Source organism: Nomascus leucogenys, chromosome 11 (assembly GCF_006542625.1).
Source record: "Nomascus leucogenys isolate Asia chromosome 11, Asia_NLE_v1, whole genome shotgun sequence".
Classification (NCBI taxonomy): Eukaryota; Metazoa; Chordata; class Mammalia; order Primates; family Hylobatidae; genus Nomascus; species Nomascus leucogenys.
This window is the reverse complement of record NC_044391.1, coordinates 55,603,897-55,630,251: the sequence shown is the minus strand read 5'-3', so window position 1 is coordinate 55,630,251 and position 26,355 is coordinate 55,603,897. Positions and strand designations below refer to the sequence as shown.

The 26,355-nt window shown below is 44.9% G+C and overlaps 2 pseudogenes; one reads left to right on the top strand and one right to left on the bottom strand.

The window, feature by feature from the left end:
* Window positions 1–228: 228 nt before the first annotated feature.
* On the bottom strand, window positions 229–837 carry LOC100600294 (annotated as a pseudogene).
* Window positions 838–25,282: 24,445 nt separating this feature from the next.
* LOC100599957 lies at window positions 25,283–25,785 on the top strand (annotated as a pseudogene).
* Window positions 25,786–26,355: the final 570 nt, after the last annotated feature.

Sequence of the window (26,355 nt, the reverse complement as noted above, 5' to 3'; positions counted from 1 at the left end):
ATGATAAGTTCTAAGTGGAATGGATTTGGGTGTTCATTATGTTATTTTGGTTTTATATTTTTATATTTGAGATCCACTAATCATACAACAGGAAAAAATAGTGTATAAAACATTTACACAAAATGATGGAATGTTTTAATTTATTTTGTTTTTTTAAGAAGGGATATATATATATATATATATATATATATATTTTTTTTTTTTTTTAAGTGGGCTCTGGGAACAGGGTTAGTCCATTAGGGCCTTCAGTGTCCTGGTGGTGATTTTGTCCTTCTCAATGATGTGGACAATGACTCCCATGCCTGACACGGCATCCCGGTCCACAGCATTCAGCATGGCTTGGAAGATGGTTTCAAAGAGCTGTTCTGGATCCATGTTGGACTCCCAGAGGGACTCGCACATTTCATACATTTGTTCTGCACAGGTGCCACTGACCATAAAGTCTTCAGTCACCATGGGGCAGCCAATGAGCTCTAGAGAGCAAATAAAGGGCTTAAAGGTCTTCAGGTCCAGCAATGACTGGCTCAGTATAGTAGGGGCCAAACGTTTCTCAGACAAGAGGCCTTGACCACCATGCTCATAGGGTATAAGATTTGACTGCCGACCTTCCTTCAACTCACACAGGTTCAGCCGAAACTTGAGGCACTGGACAACTGTCTGGATGTCAGTGACGAGCCGGGCCAGATGGATATACAGCCGGTCACCCATGGGAAAGATCTGGAAGTCTGTGGTAACCATTTGGGCCTGGATCCCGAAGCGCCCGTCTGCAGCTATAGCCAAACAGCTCTTCTCCTTCATGGCCATGATGGCCCCTCGGTTATGGGGCATAATAGACATGATTGTGGTATACTAGGAACCCTCCATCACCAGCGCAATTCCAGTAAACTGGGTCTAGCCTTCCCTTATTTTGACATTTTTAACGCCTAATTCATTTTTAACCAATTGTGCCTACTTTATGCCTTTAGAAATGTTTTATCAATAGTTTTATTTTGTAGTCCGGGTGTGATGGCTCACGCCTGTAATCCCAGCACTTTGAGAGGCCTAGGTGGGAGGACGGCTTGAGCACAGGAGTTCAAAACCAGCCTGAGCGCCGGCTCACGCCTGTAATCCCAGCACTTTGGGAGGCTGAGGCAGGCGGATCACGAGGTCAGGAGATCGAGACCATCTTGGCTAACACGGTGAAACCCCGTCTTTACTAAATATACAAAAAAAAAAATTAGCCGGGCGTGGTGGCGGGCGCCTGTAGTCCCAGCTCCTCGGGAGGCTAAGGCAGGAGAATGGTGTGAACCTGGGAGGTGGAGATTGCAGTGAGCCGAGATCGCGCCACTGCACTCCAGCCTGGGCAACAGAGCGAGACTCTGTCTCAAAAAAAAAAAAAAAAGCCTGAGCGACATAGGGAACCCCGCCCCCCACCTGCCACCGTCTCTACAAAAAAATACAAAAATTGGCTGGGGCGAGTGGTGGCACCTGTGGTCCCAGCTACTCGGGAGGCTGAGGTGAGAGAATCGCTTGAACCCAGGAGGTGGATGTTGCAGTGAGCTGAGATCGCGCCACTGCACTCCAGCCCATGCGACAGAGCCAGACACTGCCTCAAAAAATAAAATAAAATAAAAATAAAAAATAAAGGAATTTGATAAATAGTGAATGTTTCCAAATTGTCAATGCCTTTTTTTTTTTTTTTTTTTTTTTTTTTTTTGTGAGACAAAATCTCACTCTGTCTCCAGGCTGGAGTGCAGTGGCGTGATCTCCGCTCACTGCAGCTCCGCCTCCCGAATTCAAGCAATTCTCCTGCCTCAGCCTCCTGAGTAGCTGGGACTACAGGCGCGCGTCACCATGCCCAGCTAATTTTTGTTATTTTAGTAGAGACAGGGTTTCACCATGTTGGCCAGGATGGTCTCAGACTCCTGACCTCGTGATCCGCCCGCCTTGGCCTCCCAAAGTGTTGGGATTACAGGCGTGAGCCGCAGCGCCTGGCCGTCAGTGCACATTTTTTAAATGCATGCGTGGTAGAAAGGCTACAAGCAGAACACGGAGTGCTAAGTACTTACATTGTTTCCAGCTTTATGATGTTCAAGATTTCTGAAATTTCTGGTTAAGGTGAGTCAAAAATAAAAATAAGAAGGAGTAGCGTCTGAAAATGGGCCAAAAATTGAAGTTTTGTTGCTTTTCCCAAAAATCTGCTGTTCTGGAGCCGGTTCAAATGGGGTCATATCGCCCCCGTGTGGTAAATCTCTGAACAGCCATGTTCAACAAGGCGTCCCGCCTCCCTGAGCTGCCTGGGAGACGGTAAAGGGGGTCTTGAACATCTTCTACCGGTCCAAACCCCTCATTCTGCACAGGAGGACGATGAAGTCGAGAAGAAATCGTTTAGTTTACCCAAGATCAATTAGTGAATTAATGACTGAGCTAAGACCAGTAATAATATATATCATGTATAGGACGCGGCACTGTTACATAAACCACCACCTGATACAAAGTTTAAATAATCCCACTCTACTGATGAGGAAACTGGGGTGAGAGAAATGAAGTTCCTTTTTCGAGGTCACACAGCCCTACAGCAACAGAGCCAGACCCAAACTTAGTCTATCTGCCCCCTAAGCCAGTGGAACTAGACACTATAAACCCAGCCTCCAAACACAGTGCCCACCCCACCTGTCTCTGTAACGTGTCTGCATCTGGATCACAGAAAGAAGATGCCTTGGAGACATCTGCTCTTATTCCATCATGTGGCAGAAGAGGAAAGAAAGGCAGAGAAGAATATGGTTTATCCACTGTCACTAAGGGTCAGAGCTGGGACTTGATCCCATGACTCCAGGATGCTGGTCTAACGGGTCTAATGCTGTCTCTAGGACTGTTCCACCAGCCCATCTACTGCAAGTCTACGTGTGGATGTGTGCCTTGTGTAGAATGCATCAAGGTCCGTGTGTGTGTGTGTGTGTGTGTGTGTGTGTGTGTGTGTGCAGGACAATCCTACCCACAGAAAGAGTAGCCGGGAAAGTCCAGAGTAATCTCCACCAGTAAAGGTAGCTTTTCCAATCAGCACCTGTTCCATGGCAGAGCCATGAAGTCAGAGACAGGGATCAAAGTTTAGGGGAAGGAAGGGGCCATTGGTGATGTAAGGTACCACAACTGGGCCCCTGAGGGACTGAGGGTGCTTCCATGGGTGCAAGATCCCAGAGGCTTACTTCACTGAAGTCCAGAGTGCAAAGCTCAGAGGGTCATATAGGCCACCATGGGATCAGACATTGTACGAATAGGAAGAGTTTAAGCCACAAGCCTGCCTTCCCCAAGACAGAAGCCTCTTCCATGCTCCTGCTTCAGCAGCAGAACTCAGTGTCTCTACACGGATCCTGGGGGAGGAACAGGCACATTGAGATGGGGACAAAGATGGTCCAAGAAGTGGCCCTGGCAGGAGAGTGTCAAGCATGGCCAGAGATAGGGGCAGAATTTCCCTGATGCCCCCATGGCAGGGGCTCCCTAAGTGCCAATGAGCTCAAGCCAGATTACCTAAGGGCAAGGTGTGAGGCAGCACAGGACAGAGGCCACAGGTCCTGTGAAAATGTATACCCATGCACAAGACAGTCCACTCTCACTCCAAATGGGACGTCCTCCAAATGGAGAAGGAAGGAATGAAGGAAGTCAAGGGGAGGGAACATGAACTGAAGAATAACATGAACATAAGAGAAAGGAGACCATGACCACAGAGGTCTACAAAGAAAAAACAAAAAGACAGGAGATCAGTGGCTGTTGGCCAACCCACAAAGTTAGAAGGTGAAACCGGCCTCAAGTTGTAGCTGAAGACATTGCAATTAGACTCAAGAAATTAGAATTGTAGTGGTCTCTTCTCTGGAGATCATGAAAACAGATGAGGGAACAGAGCTGCTAGGAGAGGGGGCCCGAAGGTGGGCAGCACTGGGTGGTATATTCCCATGTAAGTCTGGGGAAGCCATTTACCCTGAACCCTGCATCTTCTTGACTCTCCTGGGCTAAATTCTGGGGTCAGGGAGCAGTTATTTGTTTGGTTTTGGGTTTTTTTCTTGCAGAAAATGTGTGAGCAAAGATCTTACCTGTGCTAAGAGCTCCTGAGAGAGTACTTGAGACAGGGGACTGGCCTCTGCAAACCCCTGAGATCCTTTTTACTCTGAAAGTCTAAGCAGTAAACCATCTACATCTGAATGCAACATAATGATTAACATATACTTTCTCCCCACAGCTGCTGGGTAAGTTTTAATTAATTCCCTGGGATCAGTCAAGTCTCTCTGTTTCCCTGAGGCCTGCTACCCAGCTCCACAGCACCCAGTGCCTCTGCCACAGTCATTACCTGCTCCAAATAGGACCATCTCCATGAAGCACAACTGTAATCACAGCCATAATAATTCCACAATTATTTTTGTCCCTCAACATTTAAAAAAAGAAAAGATTTGCAGCCTAGCAATGAATAGAGCACTTGTGCAATTTCATTGCATCATCTCATTTGGTACTCACATCAACCCCAGAGATAAACCTAGCAGGTATTCATTAATACTCTGGTTTAGTGATAGGAAATTAAGAAGCCAGGTGACTCCTTAGTCACCGGGCCAAAGTCACTTGGCCAACAAGAGCAGAACTCGGACTTGAAACCTAGAAGCCTAATCCCCAGCTCCCAGTCCAGGACACTCCCTAATATACCACCCAGTCCCACCCACCTGAGAGCCCCCTCTCCTACCAGCTCTGTTCCCACATCTTTTACTTGTCCTCTGAAAGTCCAGCTTTTTCCACCACTAAAAGGCTGCAGTGTCCTGTACAGCAACCCAAGAACAGCTGATCTCCTCTAGGAACCCCCTACCTCCTCATACCCTGACTCCTCAGAACCGGCCCAGGCTCCTGGAGTGGGAAGTACACCCTATGGGGAGGTCACTGGTCCCTGTCCACAGACCTCACTATGCCTCTGTCATACCACCCACAACTCTTCCCGCCACTCCCGTCTCACAGCTAAGGAGAGACTTGTTGCTTATATTTATTTTTTCAGAGTCCTGTTGCACAGCATAAATAGCTTACCAAGACATGTAAAACACCACGAGATGGCAGATATTAAAACTAGGAACAAATAAATACAAAGAAGAAAGAGCCTTTAAAAAAGAAAGATGGAAATAGGGATCTAAAATCGAACCAGGAATGAACCTTAAAAATGTGAAATACAAGACCTGTACCCTTCCTAAGGGTGAGCCACAAGTCTGACTCAAAACCATTCAGCAGCCAACCCAAAAAGGAAAGTCTGGTCCGTTCTGAAGTTCACGGTGTCCATGAGATAAAACAGACAGATGATGCAGGGAAGCACAACTATTCTTGGAACTGACGTCAGACAAAAGTTTCTCCCAAGGACACCCCTAGAGAGATGATGGTGGTTCACAGCCTTACCATTGCCCTGACGGTGAGTTTCCCGGGATGGATTCTAAGAGCCGCCCTCGACACGGGGGAAGCCCGGCACTGAGGGACCTCTGTGGTTGTGGGAGAGAGAGGATGTACCATGACCTTGCTCTTTCCCAATGAGTTTGATCGAGACTGTTCAACCTTGGTACTAGTGACATTAAGGCCGGATAATTCTTTGTTGTGGGGGCTGTTCTGTGCATTGTAGGCTGTTTAGCACCATTCCTGGCCTCTGCCCACTAGATGCCAGTAGCACCCTTCCCTCCAATTGTGATACCACAATGTCCCCAGATATGGCCAGATGTCCCCTGAGGGACAAAATTGTCCCCAGTTGAGAACCAATGATCTAAGAGTAGAAATCATTGCTCCTATTTTCCTTTTAACATAGAAAGGCAAAGAAGGAACATCTAGTTTTGTTTCTATTTTGTTACAGGTTTATTGAGGTATAATTTATATACCATAAAATCCACTCATTTAACATGTACAATTTAGTGGTTTTTACTATAGACACAGGATTATGCAACCATCGTCACTGATTGTAGAACACTTTATCAATCCAAAAAGTAACTCTATACCCCTTAGCAATCACTCCTCATTCTTCCTTCCTCCCAACCCCCAGCAATCACTACCATATGGTCTCTCTATGGATTTGCCTATTCTGGACATTTTATACAAATAGAATCATGCATTCAGGATCTTTAACTTTATTAGCAGCTACTGAGCTACAGAATACAAACCAACCGAAAACATTAAAGAAAGGCTGCTTGAAACGGATATGTACAGGTATACTACACAGAAGCGAAACCTGTATCATCCAATCCCAAAGCCACCCCCGTGGGGAAGGATGGCCTTAGCTATGGGCCAAAGGAGTATGGAAGTTACAACATAAGAGTCCCATCCATCCAGGAAGGCAGTGAACAACTACAGCTGCATGGGCACCAAAAGTTTATCTGAGATTAGTTTTTTGTTTGTTTGTTTGTTTGTTTTGAGACAGAGTCTCGCTCTGTTGCCCAGGCTGGAGTGCAGTAGCCCGATCTCGGCTCACTGCAAGCTCCGCTTCCCGGGTTCACACCATTCTCCAGCATCAGCCTCCCAAGTAAGCTGGGACTACAGGTGCCTGCTACCACGTCCGGCTAATTTTTTGTATTTTTAGTAGAGACGGGGTTTCACCGTGTTAGCCAGGATGGTCTCGATCTCCTGACCTTATGATCCGCCCGCCTCAGCCTCCCAAAGTGCTGGGATTACAGGCGTGAGCCACCGCACCCAGCCCTGAGATTAGTTTTAAAGGTTTAAAGGTTCAAATGAAAATAGGTACCCCTCTTCCTGTAGGCTTTCCAGCTCACTACCCAAAAGACTTGAGTACTTCTATTAAGGCAGCTGGAAGCCCACCCGGGACTTGAATGGCAACTTGTCCTTTCTCAGCCAGTAATGCAATCCAACAGAATATGCCACAGGGGAGGCGGGAATTTCCACAGTGCTGCCCTCTGGTAAAAGGGAAACACAGCACTCAAAGCCAAAAGCCACAGAGGGCTCCCTGAGAATCCAGTACAACTAAGCGAGGCCTTCAACTGTCGAGACAAACTTTGCAACTGGATCCCGGTGGGACACTGCCCTGTGGCGAGGAGTAATGTATATGCCAATGAGAGGGTCCAGCTTCCAGGAACCGTTACAATGGCGTCCTGAGTCATTTTCTCTCTTCCACTTGCATTCGAGATGAGAAAACAACACCATGGCCTTGATTCTCGCTCACCACAATCCCCCTGTACAGAGGGGTTTGTTTCTAAGTTTGGATCCTCAACACGAGGCTGCAATGCTTCATGACGTGCTCTCTCCCACTGTCCAGCCATCTTTGGTGGTCTCCCCACAGTGCTTCCCCATCCTCTCACACTCCTGTGCAGGGACCGTGGGACGGGCCAGGAGGAAACTCGGGATCACTCTGACAGGAAACGGAAAAGCACAGCTGCCAGCTACTCTGGCCTCAGTCTCCAGTTGTTAGTCTCAGGATCAACAGAGAACTGGAAAGACTTCTGGGTCTTTGTAGTCAGGAAAAAAAGCTTTTTAAGAAAAAAAATAGAACTATCATAAGACCTAGCAATCTGTCTTCTGGGTATATATCCAAAGGAAATGAAATCACTACCACATAAAGATATCTGCACTCCCACATTCACTGCAGCATCATGTACAACAGCCAAGATATGGAAACAACGTACATGTCCATCAACAAATGAATGGATAAAGAAACTATGGTGGCCAGGCACAGTGGCTCACGCCTGTAATCCCAACACTTTGGGAGGCCAAGGCAGGTGGATTGCTTGAGCCTAGAGTTCAAAACCAGCCTGAGAAACATGGTGAAACCCCATCCCTACAAAAATAAAAATAAAAAATTAGCCAGGCGTGATAGCATGTGCCTGTGGTCTCAGCTGCTTGGGAGGTTGAAGTGGGAAGATCACTTGAGCCCCGAAGGTCGAGGCTGCAGTGAGCCATGATTTTGTTACCAATGGGGAGAGTCCAGATTCTTGGCATCTTGAACAAAGCATTGGACAAAATGCACAAACAAAGAAAGGAAAAAATGAAGCAACAAAAGCAGAGATTTATTGAAAATGAAAGTACACTCCACAGGGTGGGGCCAGGCCTGATCATATGGGTACAAGAGCCCCGTTACAGAATTTTCTGGGGTTTAAATGCCCTCTAGAGGTTTCCACTGGTTACTTGGTGTATGCCCTATGTAAATGAAGAGGATGAAGTCAAGTCACAAAGTCATTTACTCAGCGTACACCCTATGTAAATGGAGAGGATATTTCCTGACATAGCTGAAGTGTTTCCATGTGATTTAGTTCTAGGAAGTCAGCATGAATTGACCTTATGTTCCCTGCCTCCAGACCCTATTCTCCTGCCTCAATTGTACCACCGCACTCCAGCCTGGGCGACAGAGCAAGACCCTGTCTCAAAAAAAAAAAGGTTAAAAAATAATAATAATAAATAGAGTATTACACAGCCTTTAAAAAAGGAGATCCTGTCATTTGCCACAACACGGAGGAACTTGGAGGACATTATGCTATGTGAAATAAGCCAGACATAGAAAGAAAAATATTGCATGATCTCACTTATATGTGGAATCTATAAAAGTGGTCAAGCTAGGCATGGTGGCCCACACCTGTAATCCCAGCACTTTGGGAGGCCGAGGCTGGGAGATCACCTGAGGTTGAGAGTTCGAGACTAGCCTGACCAACATGAAGAAACCCCATCTCCACTAAAAATACAAAATTAGCTGGGTGTGGTGGCACATGCCTGTAACCCCAGCTACTCAGGAGGCTGAGGCAGGAGAATCACTTGAACCTGGGAGGCAGAGGTTGCGGTGAGCCAAGATTGTGCCACTGCACTCCAGCCTGGGCAACAAGAGCAAAACTCTGTCTCAAAAAAAAAAAAGAAAAAAAGGAAAGAAAGAAAGAAAAGAAAAGGAGAATATCATTTTCACACTGTTTCGGAGCATACAGAACCGTGAGTAGCTTTCTGCAACTGTCATAGCTGATCTCACTTTCTACCTATCATCTGGGTGCAGCAAGCAGGGCTACTCAGAGGTCCTGAGGTAGGAGGCAGGACTCGACTTCAGAATGAGGGCTCAGACACTGAACCAAATTGGAATAGCTAAAATAGGGATGGGTGGAAGCAGCTTTCCATAAGACACGCCCATCAGTGTGCCTTGTCAGTTTGCCACTAACATGGCAGCACCCGGGATTTACTGCCCCTTCCCATGGCAATGACCTGATGACCCAGAGGTTTCTACCCTTTCCCTAGAAATTTCTGCATAAATCACCCCTTAATCTGCATGCAGTTAAAAGTGGGTGTAAACATGACTGCAGAACTGCCCTGAGCTGTTACTCTCAGCACACTGCCAATGGGGTAGCCCTGCTCTGCAGAAGCAGTCACAGAGTTGCAACACCGCCTAGGCTGTAACACTGCCACTTCAATAAAGCTGTTTTCTTCTATTACAGGCTCACCCTTGAATGTTTTCCTGGGAGAAGCAAAGAATCCTCCCAAGCTAAATCCCAAATCTGGGGTTCGCCTGCCATGTATCAAGAGGACTAGACTTCTAGTTTTCAGCCTCTGGGTGTTTTTTAAAATGAAGAAATGCCATAAACGAGTCAATATAATAGTGATATGGTTTAGATGTTTGGTTTTTTTGTTTGTTTGTTTGTTTGTTTGTTTTGAGATGGAGTCTCGCTCTGTAGCCCAGGCTGGAGTGCAGTGGCTCCATCTCGGCTCACTGTAAGCTCTGCCTCCCGGGTTCATGCCATTCTCCTGCCTCAGCCTCCCGAGTAGCTGGGACTGCAGGTGCACACCACTACGCCTGGCTAATTTTTTATATTTTTAGTAGAGACGGGGTTTCACCGTGTTAGCCAGGATGGTCTCGATCTCCTGACCTCATGATCCGCCCACCGCGGCCTCCCAAAGTTCTGGGATTACAGGCGTGAGCCACCGCGCCCGGCCGCAGATGTTTGTTTTTAAACAATCAAAACTTTGAGTTCATCCAATAAATACAAAGACAGTGTGATCTTATATGGCAATAATTGCAAAGTCTGTACTGTGCTTGAGGCCCTTCATGAATAGCAGGCCCAGGCCATAGTTCTTCTGGTTCCCTGAGTAACAATAAAACCCTTCGTTTCCTTCCTACCGGGAGTTCTTTGCTCTCCTATGGGCAGAAGGGAATGAGAATTCAGATAAATCAGCCTTACGTTCTCTATTGCCAGGAGAGCCACTTGCAGCTCAGTGGATCGAAAGCTGGCTCCTCCTAGCAAACCCAAGGTGATGGGGACAGGTGCATCCCCTCCCCATCCATGGCCATCATATCTCAGCCCCTGCCAGCATCGTCTTGCCTCTCTAGGCTTCCTTGGGGAGAAAAAAAATCACTCTCACTGCTTTAGTGGATCTACACTATTTTCTTTCGTGTCACACCAGGGAATTATTACAGAGAATTGTAGAGTGAAAGGACTAGAAGTTGCTGATTTATCTAAATAACTCACTTCCAGGCCATGCGTGGTGGCTCCTGCCTGTAATCCCAGCACTTTGGGAGGCCAGGACGGGTGGATCATTTGAGACCAGCCTGGCCAACATGGTGAAACCCCGTCTCTACTAAAAATACAAAAATTAGCTGGGCGTGGTGGTGGGTACCTGTAATCCCAGCTACTCAGTAGACTGAGGCAGGAGAATCGCTTGAACCCAGGAAGTAGAGGTTGCAGTGAGCCGAGATCGTGCCACTGCACTCCAGCCTGGGCGACAGAGCAAGACTCCCTCTCAAAAAAAATAAATAATAAAATAATAATAGCTCATTCCCTCGTATCACATAAGTAACAGCCCTTTTAGATCTAGGTTTTCAGAAGAAAAGAGTTCTTGTGGACCCTTCTTCTCTCTCAACCCATGTGAAGCTTCAGATTTTAGCCAAATAATAACAATCTTTCTTCTTTCCAGATTTTATCAGGTCCAAAGTGGCAAGGAACTATCGCTGGTTCCATGAATGAAGGAGACATTGCATGCTGCATCCATTTTCTTCACAGGTTACCAAAGAAGCAAGCACACCTCACCATAGCAAGGATTAATTTTTCTATCAAGTCAAGACAGTCTAGTTTCATATTAAGAAAGCATAGGCCGGGTGCAGTGGCTCACGCATATAATCCTAGAACTTTGGGAGGCCAAGCAAATGGATCACCTGAGGTCAGGAGTTCGAGACCAGCTTGGCCAACATGGTGAAACCCCATGTCTACTAAAAATACAAGAGAAAATTAGCTGGGCATGGTGGCGGGTGCCTATAATCCTAGCTACTCGGGAGGCTGAGGCAGGAGAATTGCTTGAACCTAGGAGGCAGAGATTGCAATGAGCCAAGATGGTGCCATTGCACTCCAGCCTAGGCGACAGATCAAGACTCTGTCTCAAAAAAAAAAAAGAAAAAGAAAAAGAAAAGAAAGCATATATTGCCCCAGTGTTAACATTTTTACCACATTCCTTCCAAAATAATACTAATATGACCACTAAGGAATTCCTGAGTTCCTGAGCCTGCACTAGCTCTAACAGGTCACTCAGTCCCTCCCAGGTCAGGGGTGCGAGCTCCAAATTCTGATCCACAACTCTCTCTCCTGACAGAAAGAAAAGGGAGGTCTTAGTACTTCTTAACGTGTATAATAGTTCACATTCTAACGTATATCTGGATGGTTTCAATTATTTTTGCTGTGAAATATCAAACCATCGTATTTGAACACAAGAGAGTGACATGCAGGAGTCACACAACAAATACATACAGCAAGAGCACATTGGGGTGCTGGGAGGGTACATGCTCTTCTGCAACTTCACCCCATGCTCCTTGTAAGATGTCCTTAGAAACAGAGGCCTGAAAGTCTGCTAACTTCAGTAAAAAGCAGGACATTTTAACAGCCACCCCTTCGAAATGTAAAAAATTGCTTCAGATTGCCAAAAACCATTTTTCACCAAACATTCTGACCCTTACCCCAACCCTGAGCCTCACCCCATTCCTGAAGCTTGCCCTATCCATGAGCTTCTGAGCTGAGGGCCCAGCCCCAGTCCCTGCCCCAACCCCAGGAACTACCTCATCGGCTTCTCACCCTGACCCATGCTTGCTGACCAGGCCTCTGAGTATCCGGCCTACCAGTTCCATCTAGGCCCACTTTCTGCCGCACCTAGCCAGCCTGCTTTTGGCTAGATCTATTTAGTCCTATTTAGCCAAGCCCAGTCCCAGTCCCAGTCCCCAGACATCTCCTGTTTAACCCTGCCTGTGAGATGCTGAGTCTCCAGACCTCATCTGGTCACACCTACTAGATTCAAGTCCTTTGCTCTGTTTCTCCTGAAGTCTGGCTCTAACATCCGTCAGCCGAGCCCCACAGAGCACTACTTCCTGAGGAGCAAAAGAGACCTAAGACCTGAGCTCACAGGCTCCATCCTTTCCCCAGCAACAAAGCTGTTTTCTCAGACAGTGCCTCTCAAAATGGAATGCACATATGAATGACCTGGGAGTCTTGTTAAAAATGCAGATTCAGATTCAGTAGGTCTGGAGTGAGGCCCTAAAGCCTGCATTTCTAACAAACACCCAAGTGAAGCCCATGTTGGTCCAGAAAACAAACTTTAATTAGCACAGTTCTGGAATACCAATTATAGTTTTGCAAAATTAAAGAAAAAAATGTTTACAGTATCAACAGCCTTAATTTCTACCAAGGGAAGAGAACTCATCCCCCCATAGAATGCTCCAGCCCACAGAACTTGGAGTCTGTCCCACATATATTGTGCACTAATCACACAGTGCTTTGAATTTCACTCAGTAGTTTCCTATATGTGCGTTTTATTATTCATTTGGTTCCTTTACAACATTTGTTCATTCTGCAAACATTATTGATCATTAATCTATTAGGGCCATAAGAATATATAAGGCATAGTCTCTGCGTCCGGTAAGGCAACAGGCCATTAAAGAAGGTAGATATGGGCCAGGAGCGGTGGCTCACACTTGTAAGCCCAACACTTTGGGAGGCTGAGGCGGGCGGATCACTTGAGGTCAGGGGTACAAGACCAGCTTGGCCAACATGGTAAAACCCTGTCTCTACTAAAAATACAAAAAATTAGCTGGGCGTGGTGGTGCATGCCTGTTAATTCCAGCTACTCTGGAGGCTGGAGCAGGAGAATCACTTGAACCCAGGAGGTGGAGGTTGCAGTGAGCCAAGATCACACTGCCGCACTCCCGCCTAGGCAACAGAGCAAGACTCCATCTCAAAAAAAAAACAAAAGATAGATAGATATGTAAGCAGATCTTTTCAGCACAATAATAGTATCTGTATATAGTGTGGAGGAAAAAGAGACCTGTAACCCCATCGGAGTTGGGGAATCAACAGGAAAGCCATTCTGGGCAAAAAAGTAGCCTGAGCTGAATCTAACAGAGGAGTGAGTCAAATGAAGCGCAGGGGACCCACAAGGCAGAGGAGCAGCCTGGCAGAGGCCCCGGTGTGAAATGGCTGGGTCAGAGAAGAGCTGCACACACCCGGATTGTTGGGGCACAGTTAGCAGGGAGGAAGCCTCCAAGAAGAGGCTGAGGTGTCGGCCAGGGAACAATCACAGGGACCTTGCCTGCCACGTTAAGGATCTTGGACTTTAGCCTGTGGACAATAAGGAAACAACTGAAGTTTTTAAATAAGGCCAAGGCACGTTTGGGTTTTAGGTAAATCATGTTTGGTGACTGTGCAGAAAATTAAACTGAAGGTGCCAAAACTAGAAACAGGCTGGGCAAGGTAACTCATGCCTTTAATCCCAACACTTTGGGAGGCCAAGGTCGGAGGATTGCTTGAGCTCAGGAGTTCAAGACCAGCCTGGACAACATAGCAAGACCTCATTTCCACTAAAAATAAATGTAAAAAATTAGCCAAGCATGGTGGTGCATGCCTATAGTTCCCGCTACACTCTGTTGCCCAGGCTGTAATGCAATCGTATAATCATGGCTCACTGCAGCTTCGACTTCCTGGACTCAAGCAATCTTCCCACCTCAACCTCCTAAGTAGCTCAAGCAATCCTCCTGCCTTGGCCTCCCAAAGTGCTGGTATTACAGGCATGAGCCACCACATCCAACCAATGCTACCTTTCTAACACCTGTATAAATATCCTCCTCTCTGTCCCCACCACTATTGCCTCACTTCTCATTAGCCTCTCCTTGTACCATAGCAAATCATCTCTTAACTGATCTCCCAGCCTCCCGTATTTTTTCCCTTAAATCAAACATCGGAGAAATGTTTCCAACAGACTAATCTGACTGTCTTAGTCTGTTTTCTGCAGCTGTAACATAATACCACAGACTGGATAGTTTATAAAAAATAGGAGTTTATTTTGCTTGTAAGTCTGGGGGCTAGTAAGTCCAAAAGACCATGTTGCCAGTGTCTTGTGAGGGTCTTTGTGTTGTGTTATCCCATAGCATAAGGGCAAGCAAGTCCATGAAACAGGAAAAAATTAAGCCTATTATCATGATAACAAACCCACTCCTGTGACAGTGGCATCAATCCATTCATGAGGGCAGAGCCTTCACAATTTAATCGCTCCTGAAAGGCCTCTTCTCTCAATACTATTATATTGAAAATGAAATTTCAACATGAGTTTTGGAGGGGACATTCAAGTCACATGGCACTGACCATATGACTCTTTCCCATTTTCTACAGGACGAGAGGCAAACCCCGTAGATTAGTGTATAAGATCCTCAATGACATAGACATTTCTCAATGATATGAGTCTTTTCTCAATGATATGGGTCCTTTCTCAATGATATGGACCTTTCATTAATACATCTACTAAATGCGTATTGAGTGGTCCCTGAGACAGGCACTAGAAATGGCCCTGAAGATATTACCATGAAGAGAAAAATATACTCTGGCATTGTAGAGCTAACATGCTAGAGGAGACAGCCGATTTTAAAATATAGACAAGCCAGGCATGGTGGTGCACACCTGTAGTCCCAGGTACTTAGGAGGCTGAGGCAGGAGGATCCCTTGAGGGCAGGAGTTCGAGGCCACAGTGCTGTGATCACACATATGAATAGCCACTGCACTCCAGCCTACACAACATAGTGATACCCTGTCTATAAAATTAAATTAAAATATAGAAAAATTTAAAAGCTTAAATGTGATAAAGATATTCATCATTTATTTGACATACACATTTTTAGTGTCTACTACTTGCCAGGGACCATGCTAGATGCTAAACATGTGGTGATAAGGGAAAAGGACACAATCTTTACTGTTATGGGGCTCACAGGCAGACACTAATACCATAATAACAGTCATGAGCAGTATCACAAACTGGCCTAAGGGCTATTGACCAAAATGAAGAAGGGAAGGGATGCTTGATACAAGAACCAAAAAATGAGTTAAAAAGTTAACTAGGCAGGAGGGAGGAGGGACTGCTGAGAAGAAAGCAAGCATATCAGGAAGAGGAAGATAAGCTCAACAGCGCTGAAGCTAAAAGGAGTGAGAGTATGAGGAACTGAAAGAAGATTGTATGGCTAAAACACGGGGTTAAGGGAGGGTAGCATGAGAGGTGGACAGGGGCCAGATCACACAGGGCAGTATGGGCTACAGTAAGGAGTTCAGATTTTGTACCAAAGATAATGGGAATCCACTAAAAGGTTTTAAGCAGTGGGTGAAAGTGGAGAGACAGTTAATGAGGCCCTTGCAGTGGGCCAGGCAGTGGAGGGTCATGATCTGGTCTAGGGTTATGCCAGTGGAGATGAAAGAAATGCATGAAATTAATGAACTGGGAAATAGAGCTGACAGGACTTGTGAGTAACTTGAAAGTTATATATCTATTGGCCGGGCACGGTGGCTCACACCTGTAATCCCAGCACTTTGGGAGGCCAAGGCAGGTGGGTCACAAGGTCAAGAGATCAAGACCATCCTGGTCAACATGGTGAAACCCCATCTCTACTAAAAATACAAAAATTAGCTGGGCGTGGTGGTGCATGCCTGTAGTCCCAGCTACTCGGGAGGCTGAGGCAGGAGAATCGCTTGAACCCAGGAAGCAGAGGTTGCAGTGAGCCGAGATTGCACCACTGCACTCCAGCCTGGCAAAAGAGCAGGACTCTGCCTCAAAAAAAAAAGAAAAGAAAAGAAAAGAAAGTTATATATATATGTTATAGAGAGATATAGATGGAGATGAAATGACATGATGTTTGGGATTTGCTTCAAAATGACACACAGGAGAAGGAAGCAGAAAGTAGAAAGGGATGTGGATGGGGAAGGATTAGCTGTGGGTTGATAGTTGTTGGGATGAGTGATGTATACATGGGGGTATCTTATACTATTCTGCCAACTTTTATGTATATCCAAAATTCTCCATTATACAAAGTTAGAAACAAGAAAAGAAAAGGAGACAGAGAAGAAACAGAATAAATCCTAGGTTTTTGGTTGAGCAATCAAGAAGCTAATGGTGCCATTCACTGAGATGATGAAGAAGACGGACAGAGTAAGACAAGAGACTTGGGGAGTACCATAAGTGTTATTTTGGACATGTTAAGTTTGATACGTCCAGAAGATATGCTGAGGAGGAGGATGTCAAGTACACAACTGGGTATACAAATTTGAAACTCAAAGGAAGGATCTGCACTAAAGAGATAAATGTGTGAATAATTTGCATATACATGGCATTTTAAACCATGAAAATGGATGGTATTTGGTGATAATTATGTGTCAATGTAGGTTCATCAATTGTAATAAATGTCCATTCTGGTGGGGGATATTGATAATGAGGAAGGCTACTCATGTGTGAGGAAAAAGGGTATGTGGAAAATCTCTGTACTTTCCTCAACTTTTCTATGAAGCTAAAACTGCTCTAAAAAATAAAGTCTATATTAAAAAAAAAAAAGATGAGGTTATTTAATGAGAGAATTTAGACAGAGAAAGACCCAAGACTAAACCCAAAGAAACAAAATTTAAAGGTCATGTAGATGAGAAAGATCTAAAAAAAGAAGTTTCTAAGAAGTAACAGCCACGGGAATGTTATAGAAGCAAGAAGACTGTTATGTTAGGACAGCCTAGAAGACAGAATTTTTCAAGAAGAAATAGTAGCCAACTATTTCTGAAGCTGTTAAAAGGTCAGATAAGATGAGAACAGGGAATATTCGCTGGACCTGGCAATGTGGAAATAATTAACAGGCTTGATAATAACAGTTTCAGATTTGTTTTGTTTTGTTTTGTTTTGTTTTGTTTTGTTTTGTTTTGTTTTTAGAGACAGGGTCTCTCTCTGTCTCCCAGGCTGGAGTACAGCGACCCAGTCATGGTTCATTGTAACCCTGAACTTGCAGGCTCAAGCAATCCTCTCGCCTCTCCCTCCTAAGTAGCTGGAGCTACAGGCGCATGCCACCACACCCGGCTAATTGGCTAATTTTTTTATTTTTTGTAGAGAAAAACCACAGCCTATGTTGCCCAAGCTGGTCTCAAACTCCTGGGCTCAAGCAGTCCTTTCCTTTCCGCCTCCCAAAGTTCTTGGATTACAGGCACGAGCCACCATGCCCGCCCAAAGTCATAATTCTTGAGTCATCTGCTCGTGTTATCTTGGTTTCCTCACCTTCCATTCACTCTTTCTCCCACTCCAGTCCATCACTAATAAAAACTTCTTGGGCTTGGCACAGTAGCTCATGCCTGTAATCCCAGCACTTTGGGAGGCCAATACAGGAGGATCGCTTGAGGCCAGGAGTTCAAGATCAGCCTGGGCAACCCTGAGAGATACCCTGTCTCTACAAAAATTTTTAAAAGTTAGCAGGCATGGTGGTACACAGCTATAGTCCTAGCTACTCCGGAGGCTGAAGCAGGAAGGGCAGCATGACCCCAGGAGTTTGAGGCTGCAGTGAGCCAGAATGGTGCACTCCAGCCTAGGCAACAGAGCAAGATCCTGTCAAAAAAAAAAAGAATTTGACACAGATTTGTAAAATGGAGTTTTAGCTAAAGTGACATGTGGTGTCAAGAGGGTCAGCTTATTATTAACCTGAAATAGAGCATATTCACATTTTGAAAGATCCATGGAAAGGCAGAGATTAATGATTTAGGAGAAAGAAAGATAAAATGAAGACAAGAATTCATAGCAGCATTGTTTATGGTACCCCAAAAGTGGAAACAACCCAAATGTCTATGAACTGTTGAATAAATAAACAAAATGTGGCATATCTATACAATGCAATGCTACTTGGACATAAAAGGAATGAAGTATTGATACATGCTACAACATGTGTAAACCTTGGAAGCATTATGCTGTGTGAAAGAAGCCAGTCACACAGGCCACATGTAGTATGATTCCAATTACATGAAATGTCAAGAATAAGTAAATCCATACAGACATAAGTAGAGTAGTGATTGCCTACAGAAAGGAAATTGATGGTACTGGGGTTGGGGTGGGGATGGGGGAAATGGGAGTAAGTGGTAAAAGCACAAGTTTCTTTTGGGGTAACGAAAATGTTCTGAAATTGATTGTGGTGGGTGGTTGCACAACTCTGAATATACAGTCACATGTTAAGTCATGTGTTGCTTAACAACAGGAATAAGTTCCGAGAAATGCATCGTTAGGTGATTTTACCATTACGGGAGCATCATCGTAGAGTGTCCTTACACAAGCTTGGATGGTGTAGCCTACTATACATCTAGGCTATATGGCATAACCTATTGCTCCTAGGCTGCAAGTCTGTACAGCATGTTACTGTACTCAATACTGTAGGCAATTGTAACACCATGTTAAGTATTTATGTATCTAAACATGGAAACGGTATGCTAAAAAATACAGTATAAAAGATTTAAAAATGGCATACCTATATAGGGCACATATCATGAATAGACTTTGCAGGACAAGAAGTTGCCCTGGGTGAGTCAGTGAGTGAGTGGGGAGTGACTACACTAAATTTATTTTAAAATTTTTTTTCTTTTCTTCAATAATAAACTAGCCTTAGCTTACTGCAACTTTTTTACTTTATAAACTTTTTAATTTTTTTAACTTTGACTCTTGTAATAACACTTAGCTTAAAACATAAATATTCTACAGCTGTACAAAAATATTTTATTTCTTTATATCCTTATTCTATAAGTTTTTTCTATTTTTTAAATTTTTTTAACTTTTTTGTTAAAAGCTAAGACACAAAGACACACATTAGCCTAGGTCTACACAGGATCAGATCACTACAGGACAGGGATGTTTCAGCTACATTATAATCTTATGGGACCACCATCATATATGTGCTCTGTCATTGAGCTAAATGTGTTATGCAGCACATGGCTGTACAGTTGACCCTTGAACAACTCAGGACCTAAGGGATTGACACCCATCACAATTGAAAATCTGTGTATCTGTAGGGTGGGGAACACCACACACTGGGGCCTGTCGTGGGGTGGGGGTAGAGGGGAAAGATAGCATTAGGAGATATACCTAATGTAAATGACCAGTTAATGGGTGCAGCACACCAACATGGTACATGTATACATATGTAACAAACCTGCACATTGTGCACATGTACCCTAGAACTTAAAGTGTAATAAAAAAAAAAAAGATTAAAACAAAAAAAGAAAATCTATGTATCTGGCCGGGCACGGTGGCTCACACCTGTAATCCCAGCACTTTGGGAGGCTGAGGCAGGCGGATCACAAGGTCAGGAGATTGAGACCATCCTGGCTAACACGGTAAAACCCCGTCTGTACTAAAAATACAAAAAATTAGCCGGGCGTGGTGGCGGGCGCCTGTAGTCCCAGCTACTCGGGAGGCTGAGGCAGGAATGAGAATGGCGTGAACCCGGGAGGCGGAGCTTGCAGTGAGCAGAGATCCTGTCACTGCACTCCAGCCTGGGCGACAGAGCAAAGAGTGTGTTTCAGAAAGGGAAGGGGAGGGGAGGGGAGGAGAGGAGAAAAAGGAAAGGAAAAAAGAAAAGAAAATCTGTGTATCAGCTGGGCACAGTGGCTGACACCTGTAATCCCAACACTTTGGGAGGCAGAGGCGGGCACATCACGAGGTCAGGAGATCGAGACCATCGTGGCCAACATGGTGAAACCCCGTCTTTACAAAAATTAGCTGGGCATGGTGGTGCGCGCCTGTAGTCCCAGCTACTCGGGAGGCCGAGGCAGAAGACTCAACTGAACCCTGGAGGTGAAGGTTGCAGTGAGCCAAGATTGCACCACTGCACTCCAGCCTGGCGACAGAGCAAGACTTCATCTCAAAAAAAAAAAAAATCTGTGTATACCTTTTGACTCCCTAAACACTTGACTACTAATAGCCTACTATTGACCAGAAGCCTTACTGATAACATGAACAGTAGATATATGTTTTGTATGTATTAATAAAGTCATAAGATACTATTCTTTAAGTGGACGAGGACCATCATAAAGGTCTTCATCCTCTTCATATTGAGTAGACTGAGGAGGAGGAGGAAGAAGAGGAGTTGGTCTTGCTGTCTCAGGGGTGGCAGAGGTGGAAGAAAATCTGAGGACAGGCATGATGGCTGACACTTGTAATCCCAGTGTTTTGGGAGGCCAAGACAAGAGGATTGTTTGAGGCCAGAAGTTCAAGACCAGCCGGGGCAGCATAGCAAGACCTCATCTCTAGAAAAAAACTTTAAAATTATCAAGGTGTGGTGGTGCGTGCCTGTAGTCCCAGCTACTCCAGGGGATGAAGCAAGATCTCTCTAGCCTAGGAGTTTGAGGCCACAGTGAGCTATGATTACACCACTGCACTCTAGCCTGGTTGGCAGAGTGAGATCCTGTTTCTCAAAAAAAAAAAAAAAGAAAAGAAAAGAAAAGAAAGGAAAATCTTTGTGTAAATGGATCCATGCAGTTCAAACCTGTGTTGTTCAAAGGTCAACTGTACTAAATACCACTGAATTGCATAATTTAAATGGGTGAATTTTATGGTATACGAATTATATCTTAATAAAGTTATTCTGTTGCCTTGGTATCCATTTTTAACTATAAGTTTAACTTTCTCATATCAGAAGCAAGGTTTAGTCACCCTTGACAGTTTTCTATATTATAATCCACCCAGATGATTCAGCCAGTGGCCAGAGATAAAACTTAGAAGCACCTCTTCCACCTAGCAGGCTGGGCTCCCCTACCACTTCATTTAAACAGACCATTCAAACATTTGCCCAGGTCCAGGCACAGTGGCTCATGCCTGTAATCCCAACACTTTGGGAGGCCAAGGCAGGTGGATCACCTGAGGTCAGGAGTTCAAGACCAGCCTGGCCAACATGATGAAACCCCATCTCTACTAAAAATACAAAAAACTTTAGCCAGGTGTGGTGGCAAACACCTGTAATCCCAGCTACTCGGGAGGCTGAGGCAGGAGAATCACTTGAACCCGGGAGGCGGGGGTTGCAATAAGCCAAGATCGCGCCATTACACTCCAGCCTGGGCAACAAGAGCAAAACTCCATCTCAAAAAAAAAAAAAAAAAATTTTGCCTAAGAACTTAAAGTAACCATATCACAGTCAGTCACAGTGTGACCTCCTGGAACTAGTGCCTGCTTTTCTTTTCTTTTTTTTTTTTTTTTTGACAGAGTCTGAGGCTGAAGAGGTTGCGGGGGTGGGAAGTTTCGCCATGTTGGCCAGGCTGGACCTGCCTGCTTTAAACCCACCAATTAAAGCTCCTCAAGAGAAACCTGTTTGGATAACACACTGGACCCAATAAAGACATTGGCCCACAGATCTGTTCTTTCTTTCTCTGCCTGTCCTCTCTGACCTGGGCACATATACGCATGTGTGCGTGTGTGCGTATGTGTATGTGTTTGTGTGTGTGTGTGTGTGCACGTGCATGTGTGTGTGGCTGGGCAGGCTACGTACCCTCCAGGATCTGAAAGTACTAAAAAGTCTTAAGCTCTCACATATGGTTGTGTCATTGAAGCTGTGTCTGCAGTCTGACCCCTGACAGCGAGCAGGTGGGTCCCCTGCTGGTCCTCTTTTGTCTGGGCCTCTCAGATGCTGGGGACAGTAGTTATCAGCTAGGTTGATAAAGTTATATTCAAGAATTCAAGAGTTCTCCCTAAAATATAGTCAATATAATCTTAATAAAATGCCAACAGAATTTTTTTAAATAAGCTAGTTCTAAAATGTATATGGATAGGAAAAAAGAAGAAGCAAGAATAGCAAGGAAAAGTCTGGAAAAGAAGAATAATGGGATGGAACTAGCCCTCTCAATATTAAGACATATCAATCTGACAAACAGAGATAGAAAGTTCAGTGAAACAGAATAAAAAGTCCATAAATAGACCCAAATGTATGCCAAAAAATACTACGTGGAACAAGTGACATTTCAAACCATGGGTGGGGTTGGGAGAAATGAATTATTCAATAAAAGTGTTAATAAAACTGAGTAGCTACCTGGCACAAATCAGGTTGGATTCATAGCGCACACCTTACACCAGGATGCTTTCCACACAAATCAAGGATTTAAATGATTAATAATAATCCTAACACTTTTGGAGGCCAAGGCAGGAAGATCACTTAAGCCAGGAGTTAGACACCAGCCTGGGCAGCATAGCAAGACCCCCATCTCTACAAGACAATTTAAAAATTAGCCAGGCATGGCTGGGCTTGGTGGTTCATACCTGTAATCCCAGCACTTTGGGAGGCCAAGGCAGCAGATCACAAGGTCAGGAGATCGAGACCATACTCGCTAACACAGTGAAACCCCATCTCTACTAAAAATACAAAAAAAAAAATTAGCCGGGCGTGGTGGCGGAGGCCTGTAGTCCCAGCTACTCAGGAGGCTGAAGCAGGAGAATGGCGTGACTCCGGGAGACGGAGCTTGCAGTGAGCCGAGATCGCGCCACTGCACTCCAACCTGGGTGACAGAGCAAGACTCCATCTCAAAAAAAAAAAAAAAAAATTAGCTGGGCATGGTGGCACATATCTGTGGTACCCACTACTCAGGAGGCTAAGGTGGGAGGATTGCTTGAGCCTAAGAGGTTGAGGCTGCAGTGGGCTGTGATCGCACCACTACACTCCAGACTGAGTGACAGAGCAAGGCTCTGTCTCAAAAATAAAAAATAAAATGAAAATTTCTAAAAAAGGAAATACAGAGGCTCTTAATTGTGAGAAAAAAAAATTCAACCTCACGCAGAAAAGAGTAAGTAAGCCAGGCACAGCAGCTCATACCTGTAATCCCAGCACTTTGGGAGGCCGAGGCCGATGGATCACCTGAGGTCAGGAGTTTGAGACCAGCCTGGCCAACATGGTAAAACCCGTCTCTACTAAAAATACAAAAATTAGCCGAGTGTGGTGGCACGTGCCTGTAATCCCAGCTACTCGGGAGGCTGAGGAGGGAAAATCGCTTGAATCCGGGAGGTGGAGGTTGCAGTGAGCTGAGATCACACCTGCACTCCAGCCTGGGTGACAGAGTAAGACTCTGTCCCAGAAAAAAAAAAAAAAAAAAAAGGAAAAGAAAAAGAAAAGAGCAAATAAAAAGTACAGGATAATACTATTTTTCCTCTTTCTGTGTCCGTGGAGCAGGCCCAGGAGCAATTACTCCCCAACAATAATCACATCCAGCATTCAGATCTTGGTTTTTAAATACCATCCTCCTCACAAAAGACCAGTGCTTCTTGGGGAAATGATTAAGTTCAGGGCTGGAGCAGGGGAAGTATAAGATGAGCCTGGAACATCTTCTTGTAGCAGAAAGTAAGAAAATGCTCAAAGAATGACAGAGTTGTGTCAAAAGGAGACAGGAGCCAGCTTGCAGGTGCTCCCCCAGCCAAATCTAGGGCGATTTGAACATCAAAATACACACCCAGGTATTCACCCAAGAGAAATGAAAGCATATGTCCACACAAACACATGTACATAAGCAGTTCATAGTAGCTTTATTTCTAACAGTCAGAAACTGGAAACAACCCGAATGTCTATCAACAAGTGAATGGATAAAAATCATATGCGGTATATCCATACAATGGAATACTACTCAGCAATAGAAATGAACTATGGGTGCATGTACAACATGGATGACTCTCCAAATAAACACGCTAAATAAAATAAGCCAGATGCTGAAATCCTATACATTATAGGATTCCATTCACACAAAATTCTAGAAAATGCAAACTATTTGGGAGGCCAAGGTGGGCGGATCACCCCAGGTCAGGAGTTTGAGACCAGCCTGGCCAATATGGTGAAACACTGTCTCTACTAAAAATACAAAAATTAGCCGGGCATGTTGGTGCATGCTTGTAATCCCAGCTACTCAGTAGGCTGAGGCGGGAGAATCACTTGAACCTGGGAGGGGGAGGTTGCAATGAGCTAAGATCAAACCAATGCACTCCAGCCTGGGCCACAGAGTGAGACTCTGTCTGAGAAAAGAAGACGAGAAGAGAGGAGAGGAGAAGAGAGGAGGGGAGGGGAGGGGAGGGAGGGAGGGGAGGGAGGAGGGAGGGAGGAGAGGAGAGGAGAGGAGAGGAGAGGAGAGGAGAGGAGAGGAGAGGAGAGGAGAGGAGAGGAGAGGAGAGGAGAGGAGAGGAGAGGAATTAATCTATACTGACAGAGAGCAGATCAGTGGTTACCTGAAGACGGGGATGAAAGAGGGGAGAATGGATTACAAAGAAGCACAAGGAAACTGATACAGTTTGGATGTTTGTCCCCTCCAAATCTCATGTTGAAATGTAATCCTCAATGTCAGAAGTGGGGCCTGGTGGGGGGTGTTTGGCTCCTGAGATCCCACCCCTTATCAGTGGCTCAGTGCCATCCCCTTGGCGATAAGTGAGTTCTCGCTCTGGCAGTTCATGCAAGGTCTCTCTTGCTCCCTCTCTCACCATGTGATACACTGCTCCCCTTCGTCTTCCACCACGATTGTAAGCTCCCTGAGAGCCTCACCAGAGGCCAAGCAGATACTGGTGCCATGCTTCCTGTGCAGCCTGCAGAACTATGAACCGATTAAACTTTTTTTCTTTATAAATTAACCAGCCTTAGGTATTTCTTAACAGCAATGCAAAAGCCTAACACATGGACACGTTCATTATCTCGACTGTGGTCATGGTTTCCCAGGTATATACCGTGTCAAAACTAATCTAATTATATACTGTAAATACGTAAACCTTCTCATATATACTATAACTCAAAGAAACTGTAAATAAATAAATAGGGTATTAGGTTACAAATCAGTGAATAAAATAGGAATCTATGCATCAATAATAATATGAACACATAAAAGACACATAAAACCAAATATTGCTGGTGGAAGTGTAAATGGGTACAATCGCTTTGGAAAACCATTTGCTATTATCTACTAAATCCAATGTATTGTTAAGAAGGGGGGAAAGCAAGGTATACAAGAGTGTGTACAATCTACTACCATTTGTAAAAGAGAAGGGAATATGGCCCTTTCGGCCAGAACCGCCATCTTCCAGTGATTCGCCAAAATGACGAACACAAAGGGAAAGAGGAGAGGCACCCGATATATGTTCTCTAGGCCTTTTAGAAAACATGGAGTTGTTCCTTTGGCCACGTATATGCGCATCTGTAAGAAAGGTGATATTGTAGACATCAAGGGAATGGGTACTGTTCAAAAAGGAATGCCCCACAAGTGCTACCATGGCAAAACTGGAAGAGTCTTCAATGTGACCCAGCATGCTGCTGGCATTGTCGTAAACAAACAAGTTAAGGGCAAGATTCTTGCCAAGAGAATTAATGTGCGTATTGAGCACATTAAACACTCTAAGAGCCGAGACAGCTTCCTGAAACGCGTGAAGGAAAATGATCAGAAAAAGAAAGAAGCCAAAGAGAAAGGTACCTGGGTTCAACTAAAGCGCCAGCCTGCTCCACCCAGAGAAGCACACTTTGTGAGAACCAATGGGAAGGAGCCTGAGCTGCTGGAACCTATTCCCTATGAATTCATGGCATAATAGGTGTAAAAAAAAAAAAAAAAAAAAAAGGACCTCTGGGTTGTAAAAAAAAAAAAGGGAATATGTCTACGCATATATGTACATGGATCTAAACACATGGTGTGTGTGCTCCCTGCTCATTCACAGGTCATCTCTGGAAGGATTCACAAGAAATTGGCAATGTGGTATTTAGTGCCTCCAGAGAGGAGATCTGAGTGGCTGGGACACAGGAGTAGAAGAGAGAATTTTTCCCTGTAATCTCTTTAGTATCTTTTTAATTTTGTACTAAGTGAATGTACTGCCTCTTCCAAAAAAAATTGTTTAATAATGTTTTGTAAAAAGAATTCTTCTCAGCCAGGCGCAGTGGCTCACAGCTGTAATCCCAGCACTTTGGGAGGTCGAGGTGGGTGGATCACTTGAGCCCAGGAGTTCAAGACCAACCCGGGCAACAGGGTGAAACCCAGTCTCTACAAAATACAGAATAAAAAAAAAAAGCCAGGCATGGTGGTGTGCACCCGTAGTCCCAGAAACTCAGGAGGCTGATATAGGAGGATCGCTTGAGCCTAGGGAGATTGAGGTTGCAGTGAGCCG